This window comes from Gambusia affinis, linkage group LG11, assembly GCF_019740435.1.
Source record: "Gambusia affinis linkage group LG11, SWU_Gaff_1.0, whole genome shotgun sequence".
Classification (NCBI taxonomy): Eukaryota; Metazoa; Chordata; class Actinopteri; order Cyprinodontiformes; family Poeciliidae; genus Gambusia; species Gambusia affinis.
The window spans coordinates 17,486,228-17,494,247 of record NC_057878.1 but is presented as its reverse complement, the minus strand read 5'-3'; positions in this window follow the sequence as shown (position 1 = coordinate 17,494,247).

Genomic DNA, 8,020 nt, shown 5'->3' with positions numbered 1-8,020 from the left:
ACTATTAGCTATTTTGCCACTTATTAGTCATTTTAAATATACTGAATGGGTAAATCAATTACAGAAAACATTCTAATGATACCCCATGCTATTGGCAACACTTAGGAACAGATGTGTTTGGCCTGCTTTGATCAGAAAAAGTAACTGCTTCAAACTATTAGGATTCCATCTCTCCCTGTGTGTTTCATTCTCATGACAGTTGAGCTGCTCTTTAGAACTACAAAGACTGAAGGTTAGAACTACAACATGGTGGAACTGTCAGTTACTACAGGAGGACTGAGCTGGCCTTTAGAACTACTTGTGTTTTGAGCATTATAGAACGATTTAACACATTCACTGTTACACATGGGATTAGATTGACCATTTCTTATGATGCTTACTGAAAATTTCAAAATAAAAGCCTTGGCAATTTTTACATCATATATTTGCTAATTTTTGCTTGACGTGATTGGTTTATCCAAAGCACTCTTAGACACTGGATTAGTGTGGGCATTTAATATGAAGCTTACTGCAAATTTCAAAATAAAAGCCTCAATATGACCCTCAGGTTAATGCATCGCCGTGGCGATACAATATCATTCTGCTTATATTCTTCTCTCAGGTTAGGGAACTGCCTTGCGCAGCAAGGCAGTTCATTAACTGTAACATTATCTTAAATAAGCTATTATTTTTTTGTCTTATTAGCCATGTTTAGTATACTTAATGGTGTAAGTCAAGTATAGACAACATGCTAGTGAGCTGATTATCATGCTGAATCGTGCATGTCCATGTTAGTCAACATTCTTGTGATTCTCCACATAGTTCTTTGGAATTTTTGAACTTAGCTTAGCATTGATGCTAATTCTTAGCATCAGAGCGCTGGGTCCAAACCGGAGCACACTTTGGCAGGCCCCAGTTAAATTTCTTCAGGAATTTTCTAGTATTTTATTCTTCCGTCACGTTAATGCGGCTCGTACGCTCAGCCCACAAAAGTGGTATCAAAGCGTGCGGCTCGATCCGGCAGGTGTGCTATTATTTTATAAGGAATCGGACTTACGATGGCGGTAAAAAGCGAAAAACGAGCAAAATTTCCAACTGCGAAGCATGAGCATAACTGGCACCAACTGCCACTTTTAGAGTGAGAATTTAAGCAGATTTTTGACCCCAAAGCGATTTTGAAATCGCCGCTAAATATCGCCCGATTGGTATCAAACTTCGGTCATGACATTGATCGCGTGCCTGCTCCGGTAAAATGTGTTCGATATTTCTCTAGCATTTACGGTTTTCTGTCAAGGTGCTTCAGAGTGAAATTATGGGACAGGGTAACTGGCGCTCTCCTGATTCACTTCCATGTATTTCTGAAAAGTTTCTGCACAATTTTTGTCTCATCACTGCAATTACTGTGAATGAGGTAAAAATATGAATTCGTACTATCGGAAGACAAATAGCCCTCTTATCGCTTCAAGCGGTTTTTTGAATATGTATTACGGTTCCTGAGCAGCAAAGGTTTGTTGTGCTTTTCCATATTAATTGGCTGGGTGTCTCACAAAGATAGAATTTTTTCCCCTTTCTGTCTCACACAAATGACAGTTAGCAGCTGATCCATTACCATAACAGCGGAACACATGAGGCCAGAGCAGCTGATTATGGGAGGACACTCTGGAATGAGCTGGCCTTTAGAACTACTTGTGTTTTGGGCATTTTATAACTGATTTTAACAAACCATTGTTACACACAGGATTTGTGTAATTTTAAATAAAGCTTAATGGAAATTTCCCAATAAAAGCCCCAATATCTCTGTCAGGTGAGTGCAGCGCCGTGCTGAAAAATCTCTGCCTATATTATCTTTTCCTCTCAGGTTATGGCACTGGCTTGCGCAGCAACCAGTGCAATAACATAACCTTTGACCTAATGATATTAAATAGGACTATCAGAACACCATATCTGTAGTTCTAACTAACACTCAGTTAAAACAGAGCTTCCATTTAGAACTACTGGCTGTTTAGGCCAGTAAATAAATTTAACCCAAACACTGTTAGGCATTGGATTAGTGTGGGCATTTAATATGAAGCTTATGTTTATTTCAAAATAAAAGCCTTCATATTGCCCTCAGGTTAATGCATCGCCGTGATGCAATAATAGAATGCTTTATATTCTTCTCTCAGGTTAGGGATCTGCCTTGCGCAGCAAAGCTTCTTAATACCTTAATGATATTAAATACTTATTAGTCATTTAAATATACTACTAATGATTAGAACTATTAGCTATCTTAAAAAATATTGGCCTGCTTTGATCAGAAAAACTAACTGCTTCAAACTATTAGGATTCCATCTCTCCTGTGTTTTCATTCTCATGACAGTTGAGCTGCTCTTTAGAACTACAAAGACTGAAGGTTAGAACTACAACATGGTGGAACTGTCAGTTACTACAGAGGAGGACTGAGCTGGCCTTTAGAACTACTTGTGTTTTGAGCATTATAGAACGATTTAACACATTCACTGTTACACATGGGATGAGTTTGACCATTTCTTATGATGCTTACTGAAAATTTCAAAATAAAAGCCTTGGCAATTTTACATCATATATTTGCTCATTTTTGCTTGCGTGATTGGTTTATCCAAAGCACTCTTAGACACTGGATTAGTGTGGGCATTTAATATGAAGCTTACTGCAAATTTCAAAATAAAAGCCTCAATATGCCCCTCTGAATGCTTACATAGCCTTTTAGCTTAAATAAATATACCTATTCTTCTTATCTGCCATGTTTAGTATTCTGAAGGAATTAAGTAAATTACAGAGAACATTCTAATAATATCCACATGCTACTGAGAGCATTCACGCTAACATTAGCATTTTTGCTCATTTAGCTAATACACTTACTTTATCATACTGAATGGTGCATGTCCAGTTTACTTAACATTCTTGTGATTCTATTGATTACATTGCAGCTTTCTTTAGCATTGATGCAAATTCTTAGCATCAGAGCGCTGGGTCCAAACCCGGGCACACTTTGGCAGGCCCCAGTTAAATTTCTTCAGGAATTTTCTAGTTGGGGCCTGCCATGCATAAGAGCAGTGACTGACTTGAAGCAAGTCAGTCACTCTCATGAGCACCTATTGTTCTACACCCAATAGAACTCTATGACTGATAGCAATGCATAAAGCAGTGACTGACTTGGCAAGTCAGTCACTTATACATAACTGTATTATTCTACACCAATAGAATGTCTCTTTATTTTTCTTTTATTCTTTACCGTGAATGCGGCTCGTGCCGCTGAGCCCACCCACAAAAGTGGTATCAAAGCGTCGGCTCGATCCGGGAGGTGTGCTATTGGTGGGTTTGGAGTTACCATGGCGGCGTAAGCAAACGACAAAATCTCGAGCTCACCAGGTGCAATCTGGAAATAGGGCAGCAGCAATAAATCCTGAAAATACCCTATTTTGAGGATTTTCTGTAAATCATAACTTATGTAAAGCGCCATTCAAACTTCATTTTGTAGATAAATCCGTGATCTCTTTTAAAGTGAAGACAACGTCAATATGTATTATGGTTTGTCCACAACTTCTTTCTAAGCGACCCAAAGTTTTTGATTTTTGGAAAAATCAGAGTGTGAAAGCTCCGCTTGAGAGTCAGGCGACATTTTGACCCCAAATCATTTTTAACTTCGCCCTCACGCTAAATATTGCATGATTGGTATCAAACTTGGTCATGACATTGATAGCGTGCCTGCTCGGTCAAATGTTTTCAAAAATTATCTAGCCTTACAGTTTTCTCTCCAGGTGCTTCAGAGCAAAGTCATGCACCAGGGTAGCAGACAGATCTCACTGATTCACTTCCATGTATTTCTGATAAATTTCAGACCTTTTCACACTTTTTTATCTCATCGCTGTTAATACTGTGAGTGAGGTAGAGATATGAATGGCGGGACTATGTGAGACAAATAGCCTCTCATATGCTTCAAGCGGTTTTTTGAATATGTATTACGGTTCCCGAGCAGAAACAGTTTTTACAATGCTTTTTTAGTCAAACTGGCTGGCTCAAACAGAATTGTCTCCCCCTGGATGTCTCACTCACAGCTGGCAGAGAGGATTATTTACCATGCAGCGGAACCCAGAGCAGGGAGGCTGAGACTACCTGCATCACTGTAGTTCTAACTAGTAGTTCAGTTAAAACAGAGGAGGACTGAGCTGGCCTTTAGAACAACTTGCTGCTATGGGCTGTATAACTAACCCTGTCACTGTTACACATGGGATGAGTCTAGCCCTTTAAATGAAGCTTACTGAAAATTTCAAAATAAAAGCCCTTGAATTTTTACATCAGGTCATTGCTTTTTTGAGCGTTATATGACTGATTTAATCCAATGACTGTTACACATGGGATGACTTTGACCCTTTCAAATGAAGCTTAACAAAAATTTCAAAATAAAAGCCTTGGAATTTTTACATCATGTAATTTGCTCTTTTGGCTTTATGACTGGTTTATCCAAAGCACTCTTACACATTGGATTAGTGTGGGCATTTAATATGAAGCTTACTGCAAATTTCAAAATAAAAGCCTCAATATGCCCTCTGGACAGTGCACCGTAGGCTATGATATCTGCATTATCTGTTTATCAGGTTAGGGAACTGCCTTGCGCAGCAGCGTTCATTAACATTACTTTTAGCTTAAATAAGCTATTTTTCTATTTTTCAGACTTATTAGCCATGTTTAGTATACTTAATGGAGTAAGTAAATGACAGTAAACATTCTAATGATACCCACATGCTACTGAAGTATTTATATTAGCATTTTGCTCATTTAGCTAAATGCTTTATCATACTGAATGTTGCATGTCCAGCTTACTTAACATTCTTGTGATTCTCCACATGCTATTGATTACATTGCAGCTTTCTTTAGCATTGATGCTAATTCTTAGCATCAGAACGCTGGGTCCAAACCGGAGCACTTTGGCAGGCCCCAGTTAAATTTCTTCAGGAATTTTCTAGTTATTTATTATTCTTGCACCGGAATTTGGCTAGCCGCTGAAACACCCACAAAAATGGTATCAAAGCGTGCGGCTCGATCCATTGCTATTACTTTGGTGGGATTTGGAGTTACCATGGCGGCAAAGCAAAAAGCGAAAATCACTTCTTAGCTCACCAGGTGAAATCTTAATGCGTCAATGGCAACCTAAATCTTAAAATACCCTATTTTTAGGATTTTCTGTGTAAATCATAACTTTGTAGAAACGATTCAAACTTCATTTTGTAGATCGTCCGTGATCTCTTTTAAAGTGAAGACAACACGTCAATATGTATTATGGTTTGTCCACAACTTCTTTCATGACCCAAAGTTTTGATTTTGGAAAAATCAGAGTGTGAAACGCTCCGCTAAATGAGAGTCAGGCGACATTTGACCCCAAATCATTTTTAACTCGCCCTCACGCTCACAAATATTGCATGATTGGTATCAAACTTGGTCATGACATTGATATCTGCCTGCTCGGTCAAATGTTTTCAAAAATTATCTAGACAGTTTTCTCTCCAGGTGCTTCAGAGCAAAGTCATGCGGGGTAGCAGACAGATCTCACTGATTCACTTCCATGTATTTCTGAAAAATTTCAGACCTTGCACACTTTTTTATCTCATCACTGTTAATACTGTGAGTGAGGTAGAGATATGAATGCGGGACTATGTGAGCGACAAATAGCCCTCTCATATGCTTCAAGCGGTTTTGAATATATATTACGGTTCCCGAGCACAGTTTTTGCAATGCTTTTTTGTCAAACTGGCTGGCTGCTCAAAAATTGTCTCCCCCTGGATGTCTCACTCACAGCTGGCAGAGGATTATTTACCATGGCAGCGGAACACATGAGGCCAGAGCAGCTGATTTATGGGAGGACACTCTGGAATGAGCTGGCCTTTAGAACTACTTGTGTTTGGGCATTTTATAACTGATTTTAACAAACCATTGTTACACACAGGATTAATGTGTCAATTTTAAATAAAGCTTAATGGAAATTTCAATAAAAGCCCCAATATCTCTGTCAGGTCATTAGGTCTCTGCCTGTATAATCTTTTCCTCTCAGGTTATGGCACTTGGCATGTCAATAATAACAATGACCTAATGATAATAAATGGGACTATCAGAACACCATATCTGTAGTTCTAACTAACACTCAGTTAAAACAGAGCTTCCATTTAGAACTACTGGCTGTTTAGGCCAGTAAATGTTTAACAAACACTGTTACATTGGATTAGTGTGGGCATTTAATATGAAGCTTATGTTTATATTTCAAAATAAAAGCCTTCATATTGCCCTCAGGTTAATGCATCGCCCGTGGTGATACAATTAGAATGCTTTATATTCTTCTCTCAGGTTAGGGAACTGCCTTGCGCAAAGCAGATCATTAGACAAGACTTTTACCTTAAATAAACTATTAGCTATTTTCTTACTTATTAGTCATTTTAAATATACTGAATGGAGTAAATCAATTACAGAAAACATTCTAATGATACCCCACATGCTATTGGCAACACTTAGGTAGATATGTTTGGCCTGCTTTGATCAGAAAAACTAACTGCTTCAAACTATTAGATTCCATCTCTCCTGTGTTTCATTGTCATGACAGTTGAGCTGCTCTTTAGAACTACAAAGACTGAAGGTTAGAACTACAACATGGTGGAACTGTCAGTTACTACAGAGGAGGACTGAGCTGGCCTTTAGAACTACTTGTGTTTTGAGCATTATACGATTTAACACATTCACTGTTACTGGGATGAGTTTGACCATTTCTTATGATGCTTACTGAAAATTTCAAAATAAAAGCCTTGGCAATTTTTACATCAAATATTTGCTAATTTTTTGACGTGATTGGTTTATCCAAAGCACTCTTAGACACTGGATTAGTGTGGGCATTTAATATGAAGCTTACTGCAAATTTCAAAATAAAAGCCTCAATATGCCCCTCTGAATAGTGCACGTGCTGCAATTATTTCTGCATTATCTGGTTCTCTCAGGTTAGAGCTGCCTTGCGCAGCAAGCAGTTCATTATAACCTTTCTTAAATAAGCTATTACCTATTTTTCTTACTTATCTGCCATGTTTAGTATTCTGAAGGAATTAAGTAAATTACAGACATTCTAATAATATCCCACATGCTACTGAAGTATTCATTCATTAGCATTTTTGCTCATTAGCTAATACTTACTTTATCATACTGAATGGTGCATGTCCAGTTTACTTAACATTCTTGTGATTCTATTGATTACATTGCAGCTTTCTTTAGCATTGATGCAAATTCTTAGCATCAAACGCTGGGTCCAAACCGGCACACTTTGGCAGGCCCCAGTTAAATTTCTTCAGGAATTTTCTAGTTCTGTATAATATGGAGAGCAGTGACTGTTCGAAGCAAGTCAGTCACTCTCTTACATGGCACTATGTTCTACACCCAATAGAATGTCTCTTTAATATTATATATTTCTTCTTCCGTTACACTTAATCTTTCGTAGCTGTGAGCCCACCACAAAGTGGTATCAAAGCGTGCGGCTGTGCATTGGAGCTATTATTTTATAAGGAATCGGACTCGATGGCGGCGTAAGCGAAAAACAGATTTCCAACTGCAGCGAAACATAACTGAAACCAACTGCCACTTTTTGGTGAGAATTTAAGCAGATTTTTGACCCCAGCGATTTTGAAATCGCGTCACGCCTAAATATCACCCGATTGGTATCAAACTCGGTCATGACATTTAATCGCATGCCTGCTCCGGTAAAATGTGTTCGATTTTTCTCTAGCATTTACGGTTTTCTGTCAAGGTGCTTCAGAGTGAAATCATGGGACAGGGTAACTGCGCTCTCCCGATTCACTTCCATGTATTTCTGAAAATTTTCTGCACAATTTTTGTCTCATCACTGCAATTACTGTGAATGAGGTAAAATATGAATTGCGTACTATCGGAGGCGACAAATAGCCCTCTTATCTTCAAGCGGTTTTTGAATATGTATTACGGTTCCTGAGCAGCAAAGGTTTGTTAGTGCTTTTCCATATTAATTGGCTGGGTG